Raw genomic sequence first — 26897 nt, forward strand, 5'->3', positions numbered from 1 at the left:
AGGTGCTTTGAGAGGCTGGCTGCACACGGCTCTTTTTTGACCTTTTGCTGGACCGTGTTGCTTTGCCCGTTTCCCTCATCCTTCAGGTTTCAGTTCGAGTACCAGGTTCTCAGGAAGGCACCTCCCTGCCCTGTCGCCGCGTTCTCTAGCATCTGCCCTTCCTCCAGAACTGTCTACTGCCAATGACCAGCCAGCCATCTGGACGTCCACTGGGGCAGTGATTCTCCGCCCTCAGCTGGAGCCCAGGAGGCACAAGGGGCTGGCTCTGTGTTGTTTGCCAGGTGCCTGTACACAGGGCGGACACCCCTGTCCTAAAGTGGAGGGCTCTTTTGTCTTGCAGGGTGAACCCTCACCAGCACGCTTTTACTGAGCAGGTGCGGTGGCTGGTGCATTGCGATGCCCATGGTGACCAAGGCTTCAAAGGGCTCAGAGTCTAGTAGGGTGGAGTAGTGAGCGGGAACAGAATCCTGTGTGAGGAGTGCTTTATCAGAGGTATTTACAGGCTCCTTGGGGGCACAGAGGAGGGACAGGCAATTCTCTGGAGGTGGGTGGGGCAGGGAGTGGGGACATTGTCAGGATGACATTGTCAGGATGATGAGGAACTCAAGGACTGTGTTCTGATCATTTGTTTATGAATCTCTCTGCTCCCCTGGGCTAACTGTCCCTACTAGGATGCAGTGCACTGCTGTCTCTTGGGCATCCTGAGTCTCAGCAAAGGGCCTAGAGTCCAGTAGGTGCACAGGGAATGTAAGTTGTATGACAGTCCAGACGAATTTGTGACCTGGCTCATTGATCTGTTCTGTTCTTCTCTGGCAAATCCATGTAAAATGGCTCCAGCTGTTATTTCCAAAGTTTTTTCGAGAGCAGTTGGAGGTGATGAGTCCCCCACCCTAAGGCCAAACCCAGCCCTACCCTGGGGCTGACTCCCATCCGGGCACTGAGCTCAGCCCTCCCGTCGGACTTGCCCCATCCAGAGAGGTGGCAATATGACAGAATCTTCCAGAAGCTCCCAAAGCGGGAAGAGGCGCCCAGGCCAAATTTCATCTGAATAATTTCTGGTTGGTGGTGGTTATCAGATGGGAAGCAGCCTTTCGCTGCCTCTAAATTCTGCTCCCCTGTCACAAGACAACTCCTTTCTCAGCTGCTTCCACGTGGAATTTACGCGTGGATTTTAACTGAAATCCTTCCTGTTTTCTAACTCTGTGGCTGGGAAGAAGGCCTGGCCCCCTCCCAGATGTTTCTCCACTGTCTGGCTTGTCAGGATTTGAGGTTTTTGCATGCCAGGGACGTCTGGGTTGTGTTAGTTGATTGTGCTGGTGGATTTTGATTTATAAAACTCCCTGAGTACTGTAGCCAAGCTCATAAATCCAAGTATTTGTTTTACAGTAACTGTGATCTGGAATTTTATGTTAAGTTGTGGGGTTGTTCTCTGTCGGTTTATTCAGATGGATGTAATGCTGCTCTCTGGGTGCTCACGGTCTGCGTGGGCATGGCGGGGGGAGGAGGCGAGGACAAGTGGCAACTTCTGATTCCATGTCCTCGAAGCCGGGGAAGGGGCAGTGCTGTGCTTCACTGAGTCTGCGTGAGTATTGGCAATCCTGGGACCCTAGTAGGCCTGAAGTGTTAAGACATGTGAGGAGCTCTGTTCCAGAGGATGGGGTCGAAGCCTGGCCTTTGCGGGACTCGGCCAGGTGTGCCCTGGCCTAGGGTGAGCGTGGATGGGCAGGCTCCCCTATCACCCTCGCCCCTCCAGCCGGCTCACTGTGGCTAGCATGGGTCAGATGCCTGCTGTGTTAGGTGCTGGGCACCCACACACACATGGACATCTGTCACCAGGCTGCTGGGCCAGTGAGGAACAGACAAGTCCTGGACAGTCACAGGCATGTGTGTGGGGGAACTGGGGTTCTCGGGAGGGTGCTCCTGGTTTACACGGCGATGAGTGGTCCCACTGCCGGGGTCTGCTTACAGAGTCCAGTGGGGGCTTGTTTCCTTCAAAAAACATATTTGAAGTAGACAAGTACTAACAGGATTTCCTGAGTTAGACATCAGATGTTTTTGAGGGATTGGTACCATCTTCTTTCTTTCCTTTCATTTTGCAATGTTCTATAATATGATCCCTTTGAATATCTGATGGAAATGCAGAGATGGTCTCCTTTGCACCCGTGCCTTGTGTTGGAGGATATCTTAAATGGGGAGCAGGTTGACAACAAGGTAGAGACAAGAAGGTACGTCCCCTACATAGATGATGTAAGTAATTATGTTAAGGATGGGAGCTGGCACCTGGGGCAGAGCAGCAGGCCGGGCCCCAGTGGGTCTCACTGTCTCTGGGCTTGATTCTCTGGACTGTGAAGTGGTCAGTGAAGCCTGGCCGGCCCTGCTCACAAGCTGTTAGGAGGAACGTGTGAGTCAAGGGATGTAAAAGGACTCTGTCAGCCCTTGAGTGCTTCACCAATACTACTCATTGCCACAGCTGATTCAGTGTCCTGTTTGTGAAGATTAAGGCCACCTCTATTGGTTGATTGATTGGTCTTTGAGCGACTCAAAGGTTAAGGCTGTGGTCTCCAGAGCCATACAGATGTGAGTTCAGACCTCAGCTCCACTCCTGCTCTGTGCCTCAGTTTCCTTGTCTGCCGCATGAGGACAATAACTGAAACTCATCAAGGGTTGTGTGAGGATCACATTCATGCCTGAGCACGTGAACCGTGCTCATACGTTAAGAACCCCTTGAGGGGGTTAGCAAGTATTACTATTGATTGATTGATTGATTGTCTTTCTTGTAGAGATGGGATCTTGATGTTGCCCAGGCTGTTTTCCAGCTCATAACCTCAAATGATCCTGCCGGCTTCCCCTCCCAAAGTGCTAGGATTACAGACGTCGACCACTGTGCCCGGCCCCAGTGATGATTTTTTGAGAAAAGAAAAGCGTTAATGTGGATAGAATGAGAGAGAAAGAATAAAACTGAATACTGGGGATAAAAACTTGAAGAGTTTTAGGAGCGGTCATCTTGAAGTGCAGCTCAGTGTTCTTGGGCAGATGTGATGTGGGGAGGTGAGGATCTGTGGCGAGAGTGAGAACAGCAAATAGATAAGAGCATGGAGACGGCCGCCCTGTGACATCGGACGGGGGACCCCGTGGACATCGAGTGCTGCCGGTGCAGAGCAGGCACACAGCAAGGGCTGCCCTGGCTGGAATGGGAGCATCTTGGGCCTTGTCCCCATCCCTGAGCAGGTGTCCAACAGAGTGTGGTCTGGGGGCTTTAACCTCCCTCTTGGGAGGCACCTGGCTGAGGAAGTGGTGCTGTGGGAAAGCAGGCTGGGCGTAGCAAGAACCTTGGGGTCTCTGCACTGCCAGTCAACCTGCCACAAAGGCCTGTGCAAGTACTGGAGTTTGTGAGTGACCATCTTGGTTGACTGATTCTTGATTGATTGATTATTGATTGGTTAATGCTCTCAACAATTCATTTTTCTAGCGCTTTTTGGGTGCTTACCTCCCTAAGACTGTGTGACCCAGCTCCCTGTCACCTTCTTACCCATTTGCTGCCATTTTTCTTCTTGTCCCTTCAGTTTTCTTGACCCGATACAGAACGTGAGTGTTGACCCCTCCCTCTGCCTTCAGGCTCCTGCTCCACTTTCCTGGCATTACTTCCTGGTCCTCGGGTAATCTGATCGAATCCAGGTTTCCTACTGATTTCCCTTTCCTCTTGCTCTGCAGTGTAGATTCATGAACGTTTTCTGTGTTCCCAGTCGTATCCAGTTCCAGACCAGTTTCTGTAGGTACCCAGGACATATTTATAGGCTTACAAAATGTTTCCGTTGTGGATGTTAATGAATACCTGTGGAATTAATGAGGGAATAAAGGGTAGAAGTATTTAGTGTGGTGAGTTTTAACTGGTGGTTAGCTTTGCATCTTTACAGACATCTGGTTTGTTGGAGGTGGTGAAGGTCCCCTCGGGTGAGCTCTTCCCCTGCCCCTCCCTGACAAGACTTATCTGAGACTTGCCCCGTGGGTGGCTTTCACTGGTGAAGATTGGTAATGACACGTTTTCTGTAGGTTTCTTTTGTCAAGAGTGAGACTGCAGGGTGCTGCGGCTGTGGCCATGGTGAGATGAGTGTAATTTGAAGAGGGGCTTGTGGAGACCATCCAGGAAGACAGCTCAGCAGGGCTTCTGTTGCAAGGTTGAGGATGCTTGTCTTCAGGTAACATTGGCCAGGCTCCAGTAGGACCCATAGAATTGGCACACCCCATGACATTGTGAAGGAAAAAGAGCCTGTGTAACTGTACCAGGCTAAATTGGTATAGAACACATGAACTATATATATTTTTTTCTTTTAGATAGAGTTTTGCTCTTGTTGCCCAGGTTGGAGTGCAGTGGTGTGGTCTTGGCTCACTACAACCTCCACCTCCCGGGTTCAAGTGATTCTCCTGCTTCAGCCTCCCGAGTAGCTGGGATTACAGGTGTGTGCCACCACGCCTGGCTAATTTTTGTATTATTAGTAGAGACAGGGTTTCCCCATGTTGGCCAGGCTGGTCGCAAACTCCTGACCTCAGGTGATCCACCCGCCTGGGCCTCCCAAAATGCTGAGATTACAGGTGTGAGCCACTGCTCCTGGCACACATGAGCTAGATTTTTATTTGTGTATGTCTGTGTATCTTCACAGGAAATTTTTGCTCTTGTCAGCGTATTAGAAGGAGGACGGACCTTGCCCATTTCCTTCCATGCTGCCACATGTGTAGATGGGGCATTAGCAGGGTGGGGGGTGCTGCTTACTGAGTTGGAACGGGGCATAATCACTGGGAGTGTAGACGGGGCAGAGGCAGGATGTGGGGACGCTGCTGCTCACTGAGTTGAGATAGGGTCCTGGTAGTCACTGCAAGTGTAGACGAGGTAGAGGCTGGATGTGAGGATGCTGCTCATGGAGTTGAGATGGGGTCCTGGCAGGCACTGCAAGTGTAGATGGGAGCCTATCAGAGTCTGGGATGGACTGCTGTACAGGAGGCTGTAGCCCTGGATAGTTGCACCGTATTTCTGCTCCTCGGTGCTGCAATTTTAACAATTTGTATGTTAGAGTAGTTAATCTCCAGGATCTTCTCTTTCTCAAAACACTACATAGAAATCTACATGGGAGATTCTGGGGAAATCATCTCCCAAAATAGATGATTTCATAGTGTCCTCTACTTATAATTAACATATGTCGTATACATTTGCGTTTCGAACCCTTTGTGTACATGCTACCTAGAGACAACAAGGTATGTGCCTTACATAGATTATGTAAGTAACCATGCATCACAGTGATGTGACATTTTGGTAGACGTATCCTTTCTTTGGCTTATTTCTGGGGAAGCAGCAGAGCATGGTGGAAGTGAGGTGGATGGTGAAGACAACCTGCCGGCGTTTCTGCTCTGCCTCTTTCTGCTTAGAGTCATTGTGAGGAATAGCAGGGTAAATACACATGAAACACAGAGAACACTGAGGAGCTCAAGAAAGTGTTCAGTGGTGTCACTAATGACAACGCTGATGTGATGGTGATGAGGGTGACAGTGGTGACACTGACAATGATGATGTTGTAACCGACGGTGATGGTGGTAACAACGATGATGGGGACGACGATGATGATGATGGCGCAGTGATGCTATGTCAGTGATGATGGTGTTGATGGGGTTGGTGATGACGGTATGATGGTGAAGATGGTGATGGCTGTGATCATGATCGTGATGGTGTAATTGATAGTGATGATGGTAACAATATGATGGTGATGGTGTGGTTGATGGTGACAGTGGCACTGGTGATTATGGTGATAGGGATGATGGTGATGGTGATGATGTTGAGGAATGGTGACAGTGGTGGTGATGATGGTGATGACGGTGATGTGACTGGTGATGGTGACAGTGATGGTGTAGTCGATGGTGAGGGTAACAGTGGCAGTGGTAATGGTTGTGACAAAGATGTTGATTGTGGTGATACTGATGTTGGTGATAGATGGAGAAGAGTTAGGGGCATATTCTGTGATGCAGGCCAGTATTTTTACCCTTCCTTTTCTGCTTATTCTTGGACCTTCAGGTCCCTGACTTTTCACATTTTAACCTCCTATTTAAATGCAAATTTCATATGTGGCTAAGTTGGAAGAAGACGTTTCATGTTTTAAAAACTGTTATGTTAACATGTAAGGGCCCTGCTATCTCTACTGTTGGAACTTGAAGTAAGGGAAAGAAAAGCTAGAAATGACATTGAACAATGGGCTTAAGTGTCCAGTTATGGTTTTTCTTATACTGCTGAAAACCTTGCTGGTGTGCCCGTACCATCAGTTAGGACTCTGAGGTAGCCTGTTCTCACTACATGTCACTGAATTCCCTTGGGTGGCCTAACATGGTTCAGTTGCCACTGATATCCCAAACTGGCTGTATTTCACAGAGGAGAGAGGAAGGCACTGGTAAGTGTGAGTCTTGGCATTCGGGTATCGAGTAGATTGAGCCCCAAGAGTTACAAGTTTTGTGGGACTTGGTCCCTGGAGGAAGGTAGATGCAGGGAGGATCCAGAGTCAGACCATGCAGAAATGCTCCCTTTGTGAGAGATGGTTTTCCTGGATCTAATGGTGGAATCCGTGAGACTAGCATGGAATGAGTGGGATAGGATGGCACAGAATAAAGAAGCGCCACACAAGAGAGACAGCTGCAGGGAAGAGCCCAAAGGAGATGAGAGTTGAGAAAGGAAGCAAGGAGAAAGCTGAGAAGGGAGACCAGAGGGAAAATGGGATGAAGGGAGTTTTGTAAGAAGATTTGGTAATGGGCTATTCCACTCAATTAACCCAACATTATTAAGCACCTGCTGGGAGAGAAAGATGAAAGTGTCGTGTCCTGTCTCTCAGTCCATCACAGTCAGCAATACACTAAGTGATTGCAGATGAAGGTTTGGAAATAGGAGGGCAAGTTGGTAGGTGTGTGTTTTTTAGCACTTGCTTTGAGCCAGGTGCAGTATTAGGATTCCAGAGAACATGATAGTTATTTAAGACTAACAAGGCAACAATAGGGTCACGGGGCCAAGGAGTGAAGGTGGGCATTGGGCAGGCCCTGTCTGGCGGTCCCCCCCTGTGGGTTGGTCACTCCCCTCCTGCCTTGTGGAGCTTGTTACTGGGACACAGAGAGGCTGGCAAACTTGACAGTAGATGTGAGGAGAAGCACAGGGTGACTCACAGGCTTGTTGATAACTTGGTCAATATGTGTAGAGTGTTGTATAAAAGATTCTGACAACCCTGTAAGACAGTGGCCTGGATTCCCAAGGCTCGTGGAGACGTTGTGAAGAATAGCAGTTCCAAGACAACATATAAAAATGTTGGGCGTTTGCAAGCCAGACAGCTCTGGGCTATAACTGCTGCAGCGGGAGCCAGGATTCTTAAACATGAGTCTGGAAACCTTGTCTGACAGGGGAACTGATGTGCAGTTTGCAGATCGTCAGCTGTGGAGCGGAGTGTTCAGGCAAAGCCACCAGAAGGGGCCTGCCACACACCTGCTCAGACGCCGGAGAGTAAGCGGGGCAGGAGAAGGGACAGGCTCCTCACAGGGAGATGCTCTTGGTGGAGCCTGCTTGCATGGAATGTTACCGACTCTCTCACTTGAGATTTTTCAGCTTTTCAGTTTTGCAAGTTGTTGGATGAAAAGTGATATCTCCTTTTTATTGTGTTTTTCATTCATCTGGTGATTGCATGAGGTTGAACATCTAAAAAGATACACAAAAGCTGCCTGTAGCATTTCTGTTTACTTAACAAAGTAGCCTTTCAAATCCTTTGCTCATTGCTTATTTTACAGTTAGATTATTTTAGGGCGTGGCAAAGGTAGCTTATGCTTGTAATCCCAGCACTTTGGGAGGCTGAGGCAGGAGAATGGATTGAAGCCAGGAGTTAGGGACCAGCCTGGGCAATAAAGCAAGACCCCATCTCTGCAAAAAATTTAAAAATTGACCTACACAGTGGCATGTGCCAGTGGTCCCAGCTACTCTAGAGGCTGAGGCAGGAGGATTGCTTGAGCCTGGGAATTCGAGGCTGCAGTGAGCTATGATCATGCCACTACACTCCAGCCTGGGTGACAGAGTGAGACCTCATCTGTAAATAAATAAACAACTAAAATTTAAAAAATGTAAAAATCAAGTGTTTTAATTTCTATGAATTCACTGTATGATGTATACTAAATCTTATCTGTGATATTGGGCAGAACTTTTGCCAATTTCTAATGACTTTCGTCCTCAGAACAGGTTAGTTTCTTATCTTTCCACTTTGCACATTGCAGACATTCTAGTCAGTTGCTTGTCTAAGTTTGTTTGTGCCCTGTTTGTCATGCAGAAGTTGTGATGTTTGGTTCGTTCAGATCTACCCATCTTTTCATTGAGTTCCCGTTCTTGCTCCTTGTTTTAGAACGCCTGCCCTTCTCCAAGACCACAAAGATGTTCTCTGACATTTTATTCTAATATTCATTTCTGCTTTTCCGATTCCGAATTCAGTTCTGTAATTGATGCATCTAAAATTCATGTTATTTCTGCCATTATTATTATTTTCATGGGATAACCGGTTTTCCCAGTTTTATTGTCTGGCTCCTCCTTTCTGGTCTGCATTGCCCTGTCTCTCTCCAGTGTTGGTTCTCTCTTACGGATGAGGCCACCGCATGTGTCTGTCTTTCCCAAAGTTTACCACATACAATACAGAGTGCTGTGTGTCTGTCAGCCTTGCCTTTTATAAGAACTTTCCCATGTGAAATAGCTTGACATTATAATTTTTCAATAGCTATCTAATATTTTATTTGTAGAAGTATATATAATTTTATCTTTTTATTGCTTAGGTAAAATTTTTTTTTCACGGCAGAGAGGAATCTTGGCTATCACCCTGTTCTACTCCTAAGTACAAAAGGGGAAATGGGTGTCAGAGGGAACATGACTGGCACGGATACTTGATGAGAGGATGGGGTGAGCATCGTCCTTTCAGCTCCTCTGCTCCATGGACACCGGATCCTGGTCCTGGTGTAGCTGGTGGTAGTTGTTTGCTTTAGTGGCCTCATGCATGTGGAGCCCCAGTTCTTGCACCAGGCAGAGTGCCTTTGCACACCAGCTCTCTGGGTGTTCCAGTCCAGCTCTAGCAGGTGGGCTCTGCCCACGTAGAGCCAGGCTGGCAGCTGATGTCACTACTTGACCTGCTCTGCCACTCAGGGCAGGCAGCTTCCGCTCTGTGCTTCAGTTTGCTGTTCGTACAATGGAGCGAGAATGTGCCTTTCTCTCTGGTCCCTGTGGGAACGGGTGGAATAAGCCATGCAAAGCATATGGAGCTGCGTGGGAGGCACCATGGCAGCCAGTCACGGGGCTGCACAGATGGAGCCTCTTTCAGCCAGCAGGGCATGGGTCTTCTGCTGGGGGCAGGTGTGGTGGCTGGTGGGCTCCGGGCAGTGCACCTGGGCCCTGGTTCAGCAGCCCGAGTTCTCCAGGTTCCTCCTGTGGGTCTAGCTCCGTGCTCAGAGGGGCAGGGTCCAGAGGCAGAGGCATATTCCTTCTCTTGCTTCATTCATAGGAGTGGGGAGGCCTTCGCCAGAAGCCCCTGAGAGAGTTCGCTTACCTTTCTGTTGGTCAAAATTGAGTCCTTACCCCTTTCTGAGAGCCTCAGGCAAGGAGAATGAACGGGGTTGCCCTCGCACTGCGTGTCTCAGGCACCCATTGCGGGGCTGCTGGAAGACCCTAAAGGGTTCCTGTCAGTGTGATTTATATTCATCACCATTTACCCTATTAGATAAGGGAAACTGATGAATGTTTAAAATATTTAAGCCAGCTAAAGGCAACAGTAATGAACTCATTATATGTTAAAGTGAACATATGTTTAATAAAAAAATGACTGTACGTGTCAAAACAACAAAATGAGAGGAGGGGCATTCTTCTTGTGATCCTGTTATGCAGCCTTAATCAATAGGCTGACTCCTCCTGTGGACTCCTCCTGCATGCAGTCTTTCTGCATAATGCTTGGTTTGAAGTGTTGAAGACTATCTAGCCCCATAAACATACCTACTTGGAAAAGGAAGCATTTTAATAGGCTTTTCAGGCCATCGTGAATATTACATTTTGATTCTACACTAAAACTCAAGTGACAGTTGCTTAAAGTTCAGTTTCACCGTGGAATCTGAAACTGTATGGGTGGAGTTTTTCCTACTCTGTTTTATTAAAATCCACTGACCTGTCTTGCACTCTGAGTGCATCTTTTACCCAGTGTGGAACACCACACACTGGCCATTTGGAAATTATTGGTCCACTGACAATGATGCAGAACTTCTACATGTTGACATGTTTGTTATACAGTCTCAGGAAAATCCCCACATTTGTTAATATGATCATTGATTTTAACAGAAATGTCCTGGGGTTGTTAGGCTCTGGTGATGGGTACAAGTCTTTTTTTTTTTTTTTTTTTTTTTTTTTTTTTTTTTTTGAGACAGAATCTCACTCTGTCACCCAGGCTGGAGTGCAGTGGTATGATCTTGGCTCACTGCAATCTCTGCCTCTTGGGTTCAGGCAATTCTTGTGCCTCAGTCTCCTGAGTCGCTGGGATTACAGACATGCACCACTATGCCCAGCTAATTTTTTGAATTTTTAATAGTGATGGGATTTCACCATGTTGGCCAGGCTGGTCTCAAACTCCTGACCTCGGGTGATCTGCCCTTCTCAGCCTCCTAAAGTGTTGGTATTACAGGCGTAAGCCACCATGCCAGGCCTGGGTACAAGTCTTCTAAAATTCTGATTTTCACTTGAAATCTCAAATTTTGACATTGGTTTATGACTACAGACTCATTAAATTTTTGAGAAAATGACAAGCACTTGAGTCTGAATAACTACATTTTGTCTGCTAGGAGTTCTTTCAAATAAAAATGACCTTCCCTGAGAAGGCGGCTGCTTAGCTGCCAGCTCAAACAGGTGGTATTCCAAAAAGGAGGCAAGTCTGTGTGGCTGAGGGTCAAAGTGAATGCATACATTTTGTCTTTTGGGCCTGTGTGCTTTGGAGATGGATTTTGGTGAGAAGTTCCTCGGCTGTTTTGGAGTCTCCCTTGTGGCCAGCACCTTCACAGCCCGGAGTCCCTCATTACCTCATCAGGTAATGGGGTCTCCACAGCACATGGGCCTGCTGGCTATGGGCTTCTGAAAGCAGACCTGGAACAGGTCAGGATTGGCACACGGTTGCTCAGCACATGAATCCTCAGTCTCATCCATAAACCGCAGTCTCACATTGATAAAACAGGCAAAGACAGGCAGCTTCTTTCCGGGGTGTGGTGGAAATTTGGTAATGCCCATGCAGTCAAACTTTTAGGCATTGAGTGCGTCAGCTGCTTGTCACTCCTGTTAGTGCTGCTATTGTGAGATCCCGGTCATGTACAACAGAGACGCCGTCCCTTGATGAGCTTGCAGCCCATCAGGAGAGGTGGACACAGGGAGATCACCATGATGTGACAAGCTATGATGATCCACTGTGATGACCCATCCTGATGGGTCAGTGGCACAGAAGGGTGTGGAGAATTCAGGCACAGAGGCAGCTGAGCTGGGCCCAGGAGGTGGGTGCAGGATGGCGTGAATGAGGAGCTGGGGTTGGCATGGGCAGGGTTAGGGCAGGCAGGGGGCCATCTTCTGTGGGTGGCAGGATAGGAAACTGAGCCTGGGCACTGTCTGATTCTTTTTTTTTGTAATATGTCAGAAAGGCAGGGAGAGTACAACTGGCTGAAAACGCTGAACTTGATGCACAGACGGGCTGGAGTCCTACCTTCACAGACCATGGCTGCCTGCTTGGCTGAGTCACTCTTACAGTTTCTCCCTGAGAGGTGCTTATGAGGAGTAAGTGCAGTAACATACAGGGAAGTATCTCATACACTGCCTGGTGCAGTGCTGACCACAGCTGGACCACGGACAGGTTGACAGTGGACTTGCTACTCTGAGGATCACCCATGCTGCTGGCAGTTGAGTGTAAAGTCCTAGTGCAAACATTTGTAAAACTCTGAGGGTTACTTGCTTACATACCAGAAACAATGGCTCTGCCTCTCAGGATTGTAGTCTTGGCTCATGGGCAGTTGATATGATTTCACTATGGTTATTGAATATAATGATTTTTCTCTACAATGCCGATAGCTGTCTGGTGGCCAAGTAGGATTTATCATACCAGTGCTGCCCTTGCACTGACCAGGGCCCTTTTTTGTGTTTAGTTGGCACGTTATATTCCTGTTGCATGACAAATTACCCCCAAAGTTAGTGCCTTAGCGTAACAGTAAGCATTTGTTTTCTCTCACTGTGTCATTGGATCAGGAATTTGGGACATAGGTGACTGGGCAGTTCTGGCTCAGGGTTTCTGGAGAGGCTGCATCATCTGAAGGCTGGCTGGGGTTGGAGACCAGCTTCTGAGGTGGCACACTTCTGGCTGTTGGTGGGAAGCCTCAGTTCCTCTCCATGGGGGCCTCTCCACAGGGCTGCTTGAGTGTCCTCACACCATGGCGTCTGGCTGTCCTCAGAATGAGTGATCCTGGAGACCAGGGCAGAAGCACGATGCCTTATGGCCACAAAAGTCACACACTGTCCCTTCTGCCAGGTTGTATTGTCACACAGCCCAGCTAATTCACTGTGGGAGGGGGCTGCGCACAGGCATGGTCCTCTGACATGCTGCTAGACATGTGTGGGCAGAATTCTTCCCCTGACTCTCTCTTAGCCAGAGGCCAAAGGCCTGCCCACCGCCCTTTTCTTTATCTCAGTCTTTCTTGCTGGCCTCTGCCGGGGATGGTGTCTGTCTGGACTTTCAATCCTGTGTGGAAGCCCCTTGTGGCGAGTCTCTCTTGATTTGAAAATCATTGATCACTTTTGTGTGTTTTGCCCATTAGAAGGTGTAGGATAAATACATGTTTTTGTGAATACTCTCACAAACCTCAGAGCTATAGAAAGACAGTTCAGCAGTTCAAAAGAATAGATCATACATAGATTAACAACGTAACTGTAACTGGAGTTCGAATAAAAGCCAGGAAGTGGGCAAGTGACCTTATCTGTTTTATCTTCATTCAACCCTACACAAACGTTTTTGACTTTGGTAGGTCATAGAAAACAGAGTGCAGGATGGGGAGTGAGACATTGGTTGAATTCACAGGGCCTTGACACACAGAGCCGGGATGTGCAGTCCCTCTCGCTGACTTCTGAGGCCTTAGTCTCTGGTCCCACACACTTCTGCATGTGGATGTTGCTTTCCAGTTTCAAAGCAGGGTGCCTCGAAGGATTCCTTTTGACCCATGATACCTCTGTGGGAGGAAACAAGAGACCCAGCTAGAGGTGCAGAGCCTGGATTGGCGTCCCCAGTCACTGTTCCCCCAATCCAGTCTCTTTCCTCCTCCCACAGCTGTCCTTGTGGGCTGGCAAACATGGGGGAAAAGAGGGAATGTTCTGGACCTTTCCTTGGAGCTGGCACAGGAGACCGTGCTGGGACTGTTCGGTGCTGTGGCTTCATTTCTTTCTCCCTGTCCTGCAAGGCCTGCCTGCAGCATGCTGGTGTTGGTGGGGAGGTTTATGCCTCCTCATCACAGCTGCAGCCTCTGGGCGAGAGGGCCTGTGAAATCCACATTGGTTCCAGCTCTGCGTGGCATTGTTAGGGCCCCCGAAGGGACACAGGACTCATCCATTCACACAATGGCCCCTGTGGAAGGATTCTCCTGTAGGAATTTAGACATGAATTTATTCTGACAGTCAATTCTCAGGTTGTCCGGAAGTGGAAGCAGTTCCGAAATCATATGCACGACTTTCTCACAAATTTAAAGGCTCCAATCCTGTCTTTCATGGATACTTTAAATTCTGATTCTTAAGGGGCATTTTCCAGTTTCTTTTCTTTTTTTAGGGATCAGCTGTAATTTCTGGGCACACAGGAATGCTTTCTGCTGCTGAAGTTCACTATTCTTCTTTAGGAATCCAGTTTGGCTGGATGCACATACCACTTGAAAAACCAATCTGCTCATGATCCTGCTCCCGAGACATTCCCCCCTGAGATATTCCCACCCGAGACATTCCCACCTGAGCCGTCCGAACTGTTGCTAACAGGCAGCAGTTGTAACTCAGCTCTTGCACACCACGTCCTCACTGCCTTCTGTCCACACTGCCATGCGTCATAAGTAACAATCTCCCTCGTGCCAGAGAGAGGCCACCCATGGGATCTTCAAGCCAGAGACTGAAGGATTGAGAGGGTTTGGAAATGTAAGAATCCTTGCCAGAGAGACTGCTCCACACACATTCTTTCTCTCTCTCTTTTTTTTTCCAGCCTGCAAGTTTTCCTGCCACAAGAAATGTGAAGCCAAGGTAAGCATTCCGTTGCCTTCCTGTGGGACTCTTTATAGCTGAGTTGGCCTTCATTGAATGATATGTGTTTGCGGGGAGAGGTGCCGCTTTGGACTTCGGCCACGGAAAGAAAACTCTTGAGGAAAGCCGGGGCTGGTAGCTGCTTTTCGATACGGTGTATACTTTTCATCTCAAGAATAAATCAAAGAACTTTGAAATCCATGGTTTCAATTATAGAAAATAATTCTTAAGAATTTGATTTCAGATAAGAATTAAATAATTTGTCCCCTGGCTACATCAACAGCTCTTTTTCAGTGGTACCGGTCCCTGGTTTCTCACTGCCTTGTCTTACTGCCTCTCAGGGCGGAGACGGCAGGAGTGGGGAGGTCCAGGGCATTCTCCTGGCCTGGGGACTTTTCTGGCCTCATTTTGGAAATGCTTGTGTGTAGATGGATTGGAGTTTTCAGGTGCCGGGGAAACCTGGGAACCCTGGAGTAAGGTTTAGTGATGCTGAGTTTTTTTTTTTTTTTTTAATTGAACTTTAGGTTCTGGGGTACATGTGCTGATCATGCAGGATTGTTGCATAGGTACATAGTTGGCAAGGTGGTTTACATCCTCCATCCCCCCGTCACCTGTAACTGGCATTTCTCTCCCCATGTTATCCCTCCCAGCCTCTCTGATGCTGAGTTTGTGAGTCCCTGGAGAGGTCAAATAGCCTGATGGCCTCCATGACCGAAGGAGGCTTGGCTATGTCCTTTTAGGTTTATGGTTTCAGTGAGTGGGGAAGTGAGGTGGCCTGGAAGTGCCATGTGGGAAGTGACAGACACCCCAAGGAAGAAGCACATGGTTTTCTACCTTGTCTTGGTGCCTGCACCTTCAGATCTCCTGGGGATGGTGGCTGTACCCATAGAATCCCCAGTCGTGATTTGGGTCTGCAGTCGGGGCGGCAGTGTTTTGCCCCATCTACTGTTCGGCCTTGCCTATGGGGGCTCTGTAGGTGTTCTGACAGGTTGTCTGCATGGCTGTAGGTCCAGGGAGGAGGAGTTTTAGAGTCTTGGGATTTTGCTACTGTTACAGACCTCATGGGTCAGCGTTTTGATCATTTCCAGCCCTTCCTTGGGCTCTGCTGTGCTGGAAGCGGACTTCACGTTACCATGAGCTCACTGCACGTGAGTGTTTTCCATGTGAGGACTAGGGGGGCTGGTTTCCTCGACTCTCCCCATCTCAGGGATATACAAACACACACGTGCATAAATACACAGGCATGCATACACAGAAACACGCACACATGCATATGTGTGCACACAAATACATGCTCATACACACATACACACACACACACACACACACACACACACACACAAAGTTAAAGAACTAGACTAGTACAGTTCTATTTCTTTTTTCCCAAGAGACTTTTCTTTGTAAAGTCTTCATTATGGAGAATGCTGAGCACGTGCAGGAGCAGAGAGGCTGGCACAGGGGCCCTGCTGCCCCCTTCCTCAACTCCAGACCAGCGGCCTCTGTGACCTGGCCACACCTCTTTGCTGGCTGCCTCTGCCAGATGTCATGCGGGGTGCACTTCTCCGGCCTCCTGAAGCCGGAGCGTTTCTGCTCTTGCTTCCTGGCCTGCTCTGGAGAGGGCTTCCCCTTTTCCAGAGGAGGTAGGCGTTTCTTGTTCACACACTCCTAGGCGTAGCTGATTTCCGACTGTGTATTTGAGGTTTTTTTGTGCACAGGTAGGCTCCTTTCCTGAGGTGCTGTGCCCCTTTAGTGGTGTGGGAGCGGTGCTCCTGAACGCGGTGGTGAGTGGGGAAGATGGCCCCTCTAGGGGAGTATTTCAGACCCGGAGCGGTTCCCCCTCCCCGAGGAGGACTGGAATATGTCCCTCGCCCCTGTTGTGTGGTGGCTGTTGTCCGCGTGGCTTGCACCTTGTGTGGGCTCCGGGGTAGGAGGAGGAGGTGGTGGGCTGCTTGTCTTGACTATGTTGTGGGCCCAGCCACTTTTGAGCCGTAGCTGCAGAGATGAGCCTGCTGTTGTTCCTTCCATGTCTTAAATGGGGCCTGTCGCTGGCTGCTCAAGGGATTGAATTCTTTGGTTTGAAGTGTATTCCGAAAGCCTTACGTATCACTGAATATGGAATTTCTAACGGCAGCAATTGGCAGTTTGCTGAGGGATGGATAAGCTCTTATTCCTATCAGATCACCGTGCAGAGAAATATATCCATGTTCATTTTTTTTTGATAATTCAGCTTTGAACCGCAGGAGAGAAAGCCCCTGGCAATAACAAGGCACCTTCTTATTCCAAAAATCATGCTGGCGTTGTTGGGGATATGAGGGCCACAGCTCCTCAGCAGCTCCTGCAGGGTACACGGCCAGGGGAGCGGCTCGGTCTTCCAGGAACTGAATGTGGCTGTGGCTTCTCCCACGTTATTGCACTCGGGTTTTGAGTCTTTGATTACCGTGTTTACATATATCGCCCAATGGGCTCCTTAGACACTGTGCTCAGATTGCTCGGGAGTTCGAAGCCTTGGTTCAACACATAGGGTTGGGTCTCACGCCAGACCTGAGACTGGGTGATAGCGTGTGCTGTGTTAAACCCCCCGACGGTGCTCCCCTCTGTGTGGGAGCACTTGTTCCCGTGTCCACAGGCTCTGCACATGCCCTGCAGCATGTGGCTGGTGTGTGTGGTGCTAAAGGTCACAGCCGTTGATCTGCTGCTGTCAGTGACATGGTTACGGGCTCCTCCGGTCCAGGCCCTCGGAGCTCCTTCTGTGGCACTGAAGATGTAGAGGAACCATCCTGCAGAAATGGGGACTGATATAGCAGCTGGGGGCTCAGACAGGGAAGCAGAGCCATTGTTGGAACGTTTTGAGAAACTCCAAAAGAGTGCTGTTACTCTCTTCCTGAGCCGTTAGACAGTGTGTCCTCTCAGGCCAGGCCATGAAGCTCAGTGGGTGGATGGAGGTAGAGACCTGGGCTTGGATCCCAGCAGGGCTTTTGCTCTCCCGAAGCCGTTCTAGTCCCCCTTGCTATGGTCGTGATGTTTATGTCTTCCCCCAAATTCCCGTGTTGAAACCTGACCCCCAAGGTGATGGTAGTTGGGAGTAGAAGCCCTTGGGGAGGTGATCAGGTAATGAGGTGGATACCCATAAACGGGATTAGTGCCTTTATGAAAGGGACCCCAGAGAGATCCCTTACGCCTTCTGCCATGTGCATACATGGTAAGAAGGCATCCTCTATGAACCCTGAAAAGGGCCCACACCAGACACTGAATCTGCTGGTGCCTTGATCTTGGTTCTAGAATTCCCAGCTCTAGAACCATGAGAAATGCATTTCTATTGTTTATAACCTTCCCGGTATTTTGTTATAGCAGCCTACGTGGACTTAGATAGGCCCTGAGCCTTACTTTCTTCCTGCATAAAAAACGTGGATAATAGTTTTCTTTCTTTTTGTTCTTGTTGCTCGGGCTGGAGTGCAATGGTGTGATCTTGGCTCACTGCAACCTCCGCCTCCCAGGTTCAAGCGATTCTCCTGCCTCAGCCTCCCAAGTAGCTGGCATTACAGGCATGTGCCACCATGCCTGGCTAATTTTTTATTTTTGGTAGAGACGGGATTTCTCCATGTTGATCAGGCTGGTCTCGAACTCCCTACCTCAGATGATCTGTCCGCCTCAGCTTCCCAAAGTGCTGGGATTACAGGCATGAGCCACCAAGCCCAGCCAATAGTTTTCCATAATAAACAGAAAAATGACTTTCTTTTAGCTGTTGGTAATGATAATACTTATTATATAAGTTTTACGGAAGTCAAACAATTTACGTACAGTTACTTGAAAGTTTGGGATTTCAAATATTTTGCTTCCTGGAATGTTGTGCTTATTCATTTGAGCCACATGAGCTGTGTGGGATTCATGACTTGCTTCTTTCTCGGCTATCACTTGACTTAATGGCAAGAGTGAAAAAGGAAGTAGGAGAAATGAAGCCGTTTTAGGAAAGCAGATGTGGGTGAGGGGAGAAGGGGGAGGAAAGGGTGGCAGGTAGGGTCCCCCTAAAGGAAATGAAGGCGAGGTTCTTTGGAGCTTGGGCGAGCAGGTGGAGGCGTGGTAATACCATCCCTGAAACCTGCAAACGTTGCATCTGGTGAGATGCCCCTTCTGCCTCTGCCCACTTGCAGGCATGTCTGCTCCTTAAGAGTTGCACTTTGTGTAGGGTATCGAGTGTCATCTTGAATCACCAGAGGTGGAATGGACCTTCAGATAATGTTTTTGTGAACTTAAGACCCCACATAGGGAACACACACAAGAGGTAGCAAGGGAAACATGCATGGGAGTAATGTTGAGGAGACGCCCTGCAGGGGGTCCCGATGCGCAGTGCCTCCTTTAATCCAGGAAAAACACAGAACCTCCTGCCATCTGGGCTCCCATGCTCTCAGACGCCCTGGCTCATTCATCAGCTTTCACAGCCTGGCTGCGAAGATCCGGCTCGCCGTTCCTGTCTCTGGGCACATCTCAGTTTGCACCATTCTTGGATATAAAGTACAGGAGTGCTGGTGCTGCCTGCCCTTCTTGAGTCTGTAGAAGGGGAATGCAGCAAAAGGAGCGAGGTCCCAGGCTCTCTCCAGCCTCTTGGCTCCTGCAGACGGCCTTTTTTTCCCCTGTCCTGGTGCTCCATCTGGGCAGGCGCCAAGCCAGGAGCCTTCCCTCACTCTCCAGCTTGTCGCTTGAGGGAGAGATCTGTGTGACAGGCTTGCTGCTCTTTTTAAGCCGAGACTACAGGAGGTCCCGGGAAAGTCATTGGAACCCACCTCTGCTCTCATCGTCCGCTACCCTGGGGGCCTTTGCTGGCCTCTCCTGGCCTCTCCCGTCGGGGATCCCCATGTCCTGGCTGCAGTTGATGCGGGAACCCTGTCACTTCCACCAGACAGGCCTAGGGTAAAGACTTGGTCCTCTGCCATGGTAAACACGGGACCTAAAGTTTATGACTTCTTCAGAAACTGTCTCTAGACATTCATGCTGGGTATCTACAGACGCTCAGTGGCCTGACTAATAAGTGCTAACCATTAACTTCCATCTGGCAGTTAACCTTCATTTCAGACCACTTCTCTTCTCTGCGTAAGAGCCGCTGCTGCCGTGCAGTGGGATACAGGCCTGCTGGGTCCCAGGGACTGACCTGTCCAGCTCCCTCTCCCCATTGTCTGATGAAAAACCTTGAGACCCGGGGAGGTGAAATAACTTACCTATTGTCTTATAGGTTCTGAGGCCCAGAATTCCTCGGTGTTGTATTTCAAACTCTGATTTTTGCTGTTCCCCGTGTTCTTTTTGGTGCTTTCCCATCTTCACTTATCAGAAATGGAGCTGAGTTTCGCATGGGTGACTCTAGCTCACCTTGCTCGTATGCCTACGGAACGTACTGTGCCTCTTGGGAACTGCAGCTCCAGGACCAGCTTCTCTAAAACATGAGTTAAGCGGGATATAAAACATATCCCGCTTGGCTTGGGGTTCACTTCTCCTGGGCTGCGTCTCCGTTTCTCTCTCATGAAGGATGCCTGAGAATTCTCTGACTCCCTCATGGCTCAGGTCTCTTCTTCCCCCTGCAGGCTCTGCTCATCCTTCGTTTGTGGCATTTGTCTGAGACTCCCAGCCCTCCCAAGGGACACTGAGCAGGGGCAGTATCTCTCCCCAATTCTCACAGCTCTTTGCAACCCTGCGGGAACCTCAGCTGTCACAGCTGTGTGCTTCTGTGTTGGACCTCCTCACCCATACACAAGGAGGGAGGCTGTGGGAGATGCGGCTTTGCTGACCGTGAGCCCTCGGTTACTGCATTCTCTGGGCCTGTCTCATCTCCCTGTCCAGACCTTACCCTGTCTATGGCCCCAGAGCTTCCACTCTCCAGTGTCCCACCAGCCAGCTGCGCTCTGCTCAGGGCAGGGGCCTGTCTTTCCTGCCAGTGGGATGGCCTTGGAGGCAGGGCCTGGAGGTTGAAAACTCGTCCCCGCCTTCAGCAGGGTTGGTGCTCTCTGGGCTCTTGGTGAAGGGACCGAATCCGGTGAAGCTCATTGCTACAGCATTTAAGGTTGGGGTGTCTGCTTTGACTTCCCAAAAGGTGTTAAGTGGTGGGCTCTTTTCATATGGTCTTTTGCTAGGAACGAATGATCTGAATTTGTTAGTAAAAAAGACTAATAAATTTCTATTTATTTATTTATTTATTTACTTATTTATTTTTAGACAGCGTCTCCCTCTGTCACCCAGGCTGGAATACAGTGGTGCAATCTTGGCTCACTGCAACTTCCACCTCCCGCGTTCAAGTGATTTTCCTGCTTCAGCCTCCCAAGTAGCTGGGATTATAGGCATGTGACACCACACTTGGCTTATTTTTTTTTTTTTTTTTTTTTTTGTATTTTTAGTAGAGACGGGGCTTCTCCATGTTGGCCAGGCTGGCCTCGAACTCCTGGCCTCAGGTTACCCGTCCGCCTCGGCCTCCTAAAGTGCTGGGATTACAGGTGTGAGCCACTGTGCCCTGCCCATGTCAGTTTTTAACATGAGTGTGCATGTAGTTGTTAGTATGTTCTTTTATTACCTGTTTAGTGACTACAGGATCTGTGGTTCTATGTTCTCTTTCAGTGCTGGCATTCTTAATTTGAATCTCCTCTATTATTTTAGCATCAGCAGATTGTGAAGTTTACTGATTGTATTAAAAGAACAATTTTAAGCTGCGTGCTGACCATCGTAAAGGACTGAGCCTTTCTTCATTCTTTCCCATGGCTCTGATGCACGGTTTCCAGATACCAGTTAGGAAAGAAGTTCCTGAGATGATGGAACTTGTGCTAGTCACATAGGGCTGCTAGGACAAAGTGACCATAGACTTGGGGGAGCATATTAAAAACAGAAATGCATTAGTCACAGTCTGGGGGCTGGAAGTCCAAGGTTAGGGTCCCAGTGTGGTGAGGTTCTGGTGAGGGCTCTCTTCCTGGCTTGCAGATGGCTGCCTTCTCACTGTGTCCTCGTGTCAGGGAGAGAGAGCTCTAGGGTCTCTGCTTCTTACCAGGGCCCTAATCCCAACATTAGGTCCCCACTCTCATGATCTCCTCTAACCCTGAAGAACTCCCAAAGGCCCCATCTCGAAATACCATCATCTATCCTGGATTAGGGCTTCAACACAGGAATTGGGCGGGAGAGGGGAACGAACGTTCAGTCTGTCAGAGCCCCCCAGTAGCCCCTATTGTCCCCGTTTAGGGGCAGATTTTAGGCCTCAGGTGGGACACAGAGGTGGAGGAAGCACACGTTCTGCCTCCTGGGAGTGGTTCAACCAAAACAAGGACAGGGACGTGGGGCAGACAACATCCAGTGGGGTAACCAGCAGGAGTCCCGAGGTGTCACTAAGCCGAGGTGTCACTTTCATCTTTAGGTGAGGAAGTTGACTGAGCACCCACACACAGCAGAGTACAGACCACGTTCCCTTCAAACACAGCTCACTTACCATTCCTCAACCCTGCAAAGGGGAGGTGCTACCTCGTCTCCTGAGGATGGTCCTGGAGGTAGAGGAGTCACGGTAGCTGCGCACATCACCCACCAGTGACTCTTCACTCCCCACATTTTCCCCGATGGGCTGATGTGCACTGAGCTGGGGATGCCTTGCCAAGATAAACTCTTCTTCCCAAAGGCCACAGAGGGCAGGCCTCCGACACTGCCCACATGGAGCAGAAGTGATGGGGCGGAGGGGCATCCATCCAGCTGACTGGTGTATTCTGGGGGAGGATGGGGCCGGAGAGGACCCAAACATGGCTCCCTTTGTCACTCGGCAGAGGGGCCAGACCGCCGTGTGCCAGACAGCTGTGCCTCACCAGCTTCTGCTGCCGGGCCAGCCCCTGGCACCATGACCACAGCTCTGCATACAGGCAGTGCCGGGACCAGTGCTCTGGCAGTCACCATGGTCCTGAGCCAACAAGGGCCCTGGGGAGGAATCGGAAGTCAGACAGCGAAGAAGGTATTGGCCAGAAGGGAACCGGGGTGGGTGCCAGGTCCTGTCTGTGCTGGGATCTGAGATTCTGAGAGGTGGATTAGGGGTAAGGGGGTAGAGGTCAGCCACATGGGGTGAGGGGAGTTCAGCAGAGATGAGGAGGACCGGACGATGTGGGAAAGAGCAGAGCATCCTCCCCAGCCTCAGTCCCTCTCCTGATGCAGTCGTCGTCTCACTCTTAGACTCCAGAAGTCTCCCTTCAGCCAACACCTGGCCCCCGAATCCCAGGGCACTTCCCAGACAGCCAGTGCCACATCTCAGGCAACCCCTGCTCTGCCCTTGAGGTCTGTGCCTGGCAGAAGGGCGGCTGACCCTCGGCCCCTCTCGGCCTGGGTCCCAGCTCTCCCTGGCCCTGGGACCAGCAGACACAGCCACCCTGCGCCTGGCAGACTGGCCATGCTTGTACCCGTTTGTGATGGTGGATTGGGAGGGAACTGTTTGAGATACCAGTGTAAATCTGTGTCTGCATCCATTCCACACAAGAGTCGAATTATCATATGGGAAGGGAATCATAGCTGTGGGGGGCTCCATGCAGCACCCCGAGGGCCCCTGAGGCCAGTCCCTGTGGCCACGGCAAGGAGCGTCTGCTTCCGCCAGTTGGACAAGATTCTTTCCTGCCCAGAAACCGGCAGAAGGACTTTCTCTGCTCCCCACCCACCGTCGTATCCCAGACACACCCGTGTGGATGGATGCCTTGACATCTCCCCCCAGCCCAGGGCCTGAGCTCTTCCTGATGAGGGTTAAGCAGGAGCGGCCGCCTCTCCCCGTGTCCATGTTGCGGGCAGTTGCCTTCTCCTCAGCTCCCACGGGGCAGAACAAGAGCCAGCCAGCTCTCAACATCCCAGGATTTTCCAGGGATGCTGATAACTAAAGCAGGCGGGGCCTTGTGAGTGGGTGGTGGGAGGGATCAGGGTTTCCTCAGCATCTGTCAGTCCCTGGAGCATCTGAAGGGGCAGCCTACACCTGGAGGAACGAGTGGGGCTGGCCCCCGTGGGTCCCCAGTGCCTGGCATCTCCCGGTCCCTCTGCTCTCCCAGACCCCCTCCACTGAGCAGCACAGCCCTGAGGACAGAGACAGCAGCCCAGAGAGCGTTCCCAACACCACTATATTTATTCCTATTTACATATGAGACCCCCTAGGCATTGCTCCCACCCCCTCCCCCTCCCCCCAGGCCCTCCCTTCTGGTTCAACCACCCTCTCCTTCCCCTCCCTCCCTCCCTCCCCCACCCTTCCCTATCAAGCTAAGGCCCAGCAAATCCGCACTGGGGGAGAAGCTTTTGTCTGCTTTGGGGCATCAGATGTCAGAGCCCCACCTCGGGGATTGGCACCAGAGAGCCTGCCGTGTCCCCCTACTGGCTGCAAGCCCGCTTCTTCTTCTTCTTCCTGGAGACCACGGGGTCACCCTTTCTCTTTTGAGGCCGCGAGGGGCCAGCCAGCCCCCAAGCCAGGGATTGCGCCCCAGAGACTCTGAGCCCAGGCCCTAGGTGGGGCGTCTGTTGAGCAGAGGATGGGCCTCCAAAGAGAGCTCGCTCCTGGGACTCGGTGGTGGGAGCCGCTGCTGGGCTGAGGCCTCCTCTCTGAGCAGAGGGAGACTGACGAGCTCCCTGGGGACCCTGTCCTTCTGGGCTGAGGCGGCCTTGGGTGGCAGGCAGGGAAGCCTGAGGCAGCTGGGCTTCCTGTCAAAGACAGAGGGTGTGGCTGTGCCGGGCATCCCGTTGGGCCTCACTCCAGTTTGCATCCTGACTCCCCTCCCTGGCTCCTCTCCATCCCGCTCCATCTGAACCTGCACCTCCCCACCTCGGAGTGGCTCCCCAAGAAGCCGAGCATGCCCCGCAGGGTGGGGTAGACAATCAGGTGGGGCTTGTGTGCCGGGTCCCTCCTGCCCCCGGGGTACCTGGGTTCCCCTCCCTCCCTGCTCTACCTGGGCAAGGGTGAGTCCTTCCTCCTGCTCCAGCTCCTGGCTTAGGGCCAAGAGATCCATCTGTGGATCTGGGGAAAGCAGTTCTTCCAGGAATCGGGGGTGAATGATGTCCTCCACCTGGAAACAGAAGGAAGACGGTGAGAGCTACCTGGGCAGGGAGTAACGTGGAGCCAAGGACACCTGGAGGAGATGCAGAAAGCAGCGAGCGCCCCGTCCCCACCCTTCTGGAGCTGTCTCATAGCATGGCGACCACCAGCTCCACACACAGACCACAGACCTGGTAGCATACACACATGCAGACAGAGACACACAAACAGACCCACATATGACACAGGAAAAGACACAGACACAAGTAACGTCCACACTCCACACTCACACCCACGCAGACACACAAAGAAACACAGTAAGAAATGACAGGCACAAACATACAGCAGAGCTTAATTCCAAGGACCTGCGAGTGACCCCCTTACCCACCCCAGAATCCTGCAGACCCCAGCACTTCAGGCCAGCCCACCTTGCTGAGGAAGTCTTCCTGTGAGCACAGCTTTTCAATGTAGCTTAGGAGGCCTGGCTCTTCCCATTGTGCCTCGAGCTCCCCCGTGGCCCCAGCGGGAGGCTCCAGCAGCTCCTCCATGATCTCCATATACTCCTGTACCAGTTCAGGGGGGATCTCCTCGGGGGCCTTGGTGTTCACTGGCCGCCGGGGCGGTAGTAGGTTGGTCTTGGTCTCTGCTGGCCGCTGGGGCCTGGGTGGCGGCAGGCAGGCAGGTGGGGCCTTGGGGCCGGCCTTCCTCGGAAGGTACACTGAGGCAGGGAGGGAGGAGGATGGGTGTGGTGAGGGCTGCTCCTCCTGCCCGTGCCACATGAGGGAGGGCAGGGCTTGGGGACATGAAGTGGGACCCAACTGGGTCAGGACCACCTGAACCACAGCGCCCCAGAGGAGACGCCGCAGGAGGGGCACATCTGAGACAGCATCGTTTGGGAGGAAGTTTGGAGCCACCGATATGCCGTGTACTCGACCCGCTCGTCCCTGTTCCTGGGTGGATTGTATGTTGAGTTTTGGACAGGCGAGGGGAGAGTAGCTAGGAAACCTGACCAGGTCAATACCCTCCTTGGTGACCATGGGCCGCCCACGAAGTGACCTGGTCAGTACCCAACATATGCCCTTGGGAGCTGTCCTATTGGAGGAGCACATCCCTCTCTTGAAGGAAGGCATGGGGTGTGGGGACAGTGGCCTCCCTCGGCCCCTCTGGCCTTTGCCGTGGCTCCTATGGGAATGTGGGAAGCCGTACCTGGCTGCTTGACCACCTCAGGGGCCAACGGTTTCTGAGGTTCAAGCCTCGGCAGGGCTGGAGGAGGCAGGCACTGGGGCCCCTTCATCCGCTGTGAGTTCTGAAACCGCGTCTCCTCCTCAGCCTCAAACTCCAGGAACCTGGGGTGAAAAAGGTTACAGGCCGTGTTGAGAGGGTCCAGCCCCCCTGCCCCCAGGACCAGGCAGCAGCCGATGGCAGGGATGGGAAGGCGTGCCGTGGACGGGCTGTCCAGGCCCTGCCTGGGGCCTGTCCCCCAGTCCCAGAGGGAGCTGCTCCCAGAGTTCTGGGCTCTCCCTCCCTCACCCGGCCCCCGCAGAGCCCATGGCATCAACAGGGCTTCCTGACTCAAGTCAGGGCCACGCGGCCCAGGAGGGCACCAGGGGGACCCCTCCTCCTGGCTTCAGCTGGCCAGGGGTGGGGTTTATGGCAGAAGGTGTCAGGAATGTTGCCCAGATGCAGGAGTCCTGAGGTTGGGGCTATGGGTCCCTGAAGTATAACCCAGGAGCACGAGGCCTGGGAGACCCCTGGTCAGGAGGAAGCAAAAGCTGGGCCCCTTTCCCCCAAGGCTGCTGTCTTTCTGTCTTAACGGAGGGGACTTCCCGGGAGCAAAGGCAGGGAGGCCAGAGATGGGTCTCATGGTGTCCTGGATGCAGGTGGCCCCTGACCCAGCGCAGGTTTCTCCAATCCTGGCCAGGCCGGGATGGGTGAAAACCGACTCGTGGCCACTGCTGTGAGGAGAGTGCATCCCGCTCTGTCTATAGTCGCCAGCCCCGCTTCTCCCCATCCCCACAGCTGGCGGTGATCTCCTTTGGACTGTGATGCTGGCTGCTCCCTCCATGACCCCCAGTGTCAAGGCAGGGGTTGGCCCCAGGCCAAGCAGGGCGTGGCTTCCCACCAGGGCAGTATAGAGACCCCAAAGCACTCTAGGAGGGAGGAGCAGTTTCTTGAGGGAGGCAGGGGCCCAGGAGGGCCTGTGTTTGTCCACACCCTCATGCTCCACGCTGAGAAGCCACCATGGCCACCGGGCCTCTGTCACCTTCTCTTACCCTGCCATGCGGGCTCTGCCCCTGCATCCCAGACTCACTTTGCCGCCATCTGGTAATAGATGATCCTGTCAGACTTGCTGATGTGCTGCCATTCCCGCATGGCCCGCCACAGTTGCTCCTCCAGGGTCATGCTGGGCTTTCGCCGGGCCAGGGTTCTGAGAACTGGGCTGTAAGGCGGTGCAGTCAGTCCCAGTCCATAAGCCTACCCTCCATCCCAAGCCCACCTGGTCCCAACACCTGGCCCCTGTCCTCCCCACACCTGTCCTGCCATGTGTCCCCGTCCTGTTTTCCCCCACGTGGGCTCCTC

The 26897-nt window shown here is 51.5% G+C and overlaps 1 long non-coding RNA gene and 1 pseudogene across 3 annotated transcripts in view; one reads left to right on the forward strand and one right to left on the reverse strand.

Moving 5' to 3' along the window:
- Positions 1-26897, reverse strand: part of LOC135272880 (GTP-binding protein 4-like) — a 691440-nt pseudogene that overhangs the window by 234193 nt on the left and 430350 nt on the right.
- The window catches only part of LOC135272867 (uncharacterized), an 80582-nt gene continuing 54144 nt past the window's right edge, over positions 460-26897 (forward strand). For 2 of the 3 annotated variants that reach the window (XR_010340820.1, XR_010340823.1), the window contains exons 1-2: positions 1505-1582; positions 14283-14320. This is a non-coding gene — a long non-coding RNA (uncharacterized LOC135272867). Of the gene's footprint in view, positions 493-1504; positions 1583-14282; positions 14321-26897 lie in introns of those variants that run through there. The other variant, XR_010340822.1, reaches the window with a different exon arrangement.

The sequence above is a fragment of the Aotus nancymaae genome, unplaced genomic scaffold (genome assembly GCF_030222135.1).
Source record: "Aotus nancymaae isolate 86718 unplaced genomic scaffold, 86718_ANA_hifiasm-v0.15.2.pri h1tg000141l, whole genome shotgun sequence".
NCBI lineage: Eukaryota > Metazoa > Chordata > Mammalia > Primates > Aotidae > Aotus > Aotus nancymaae.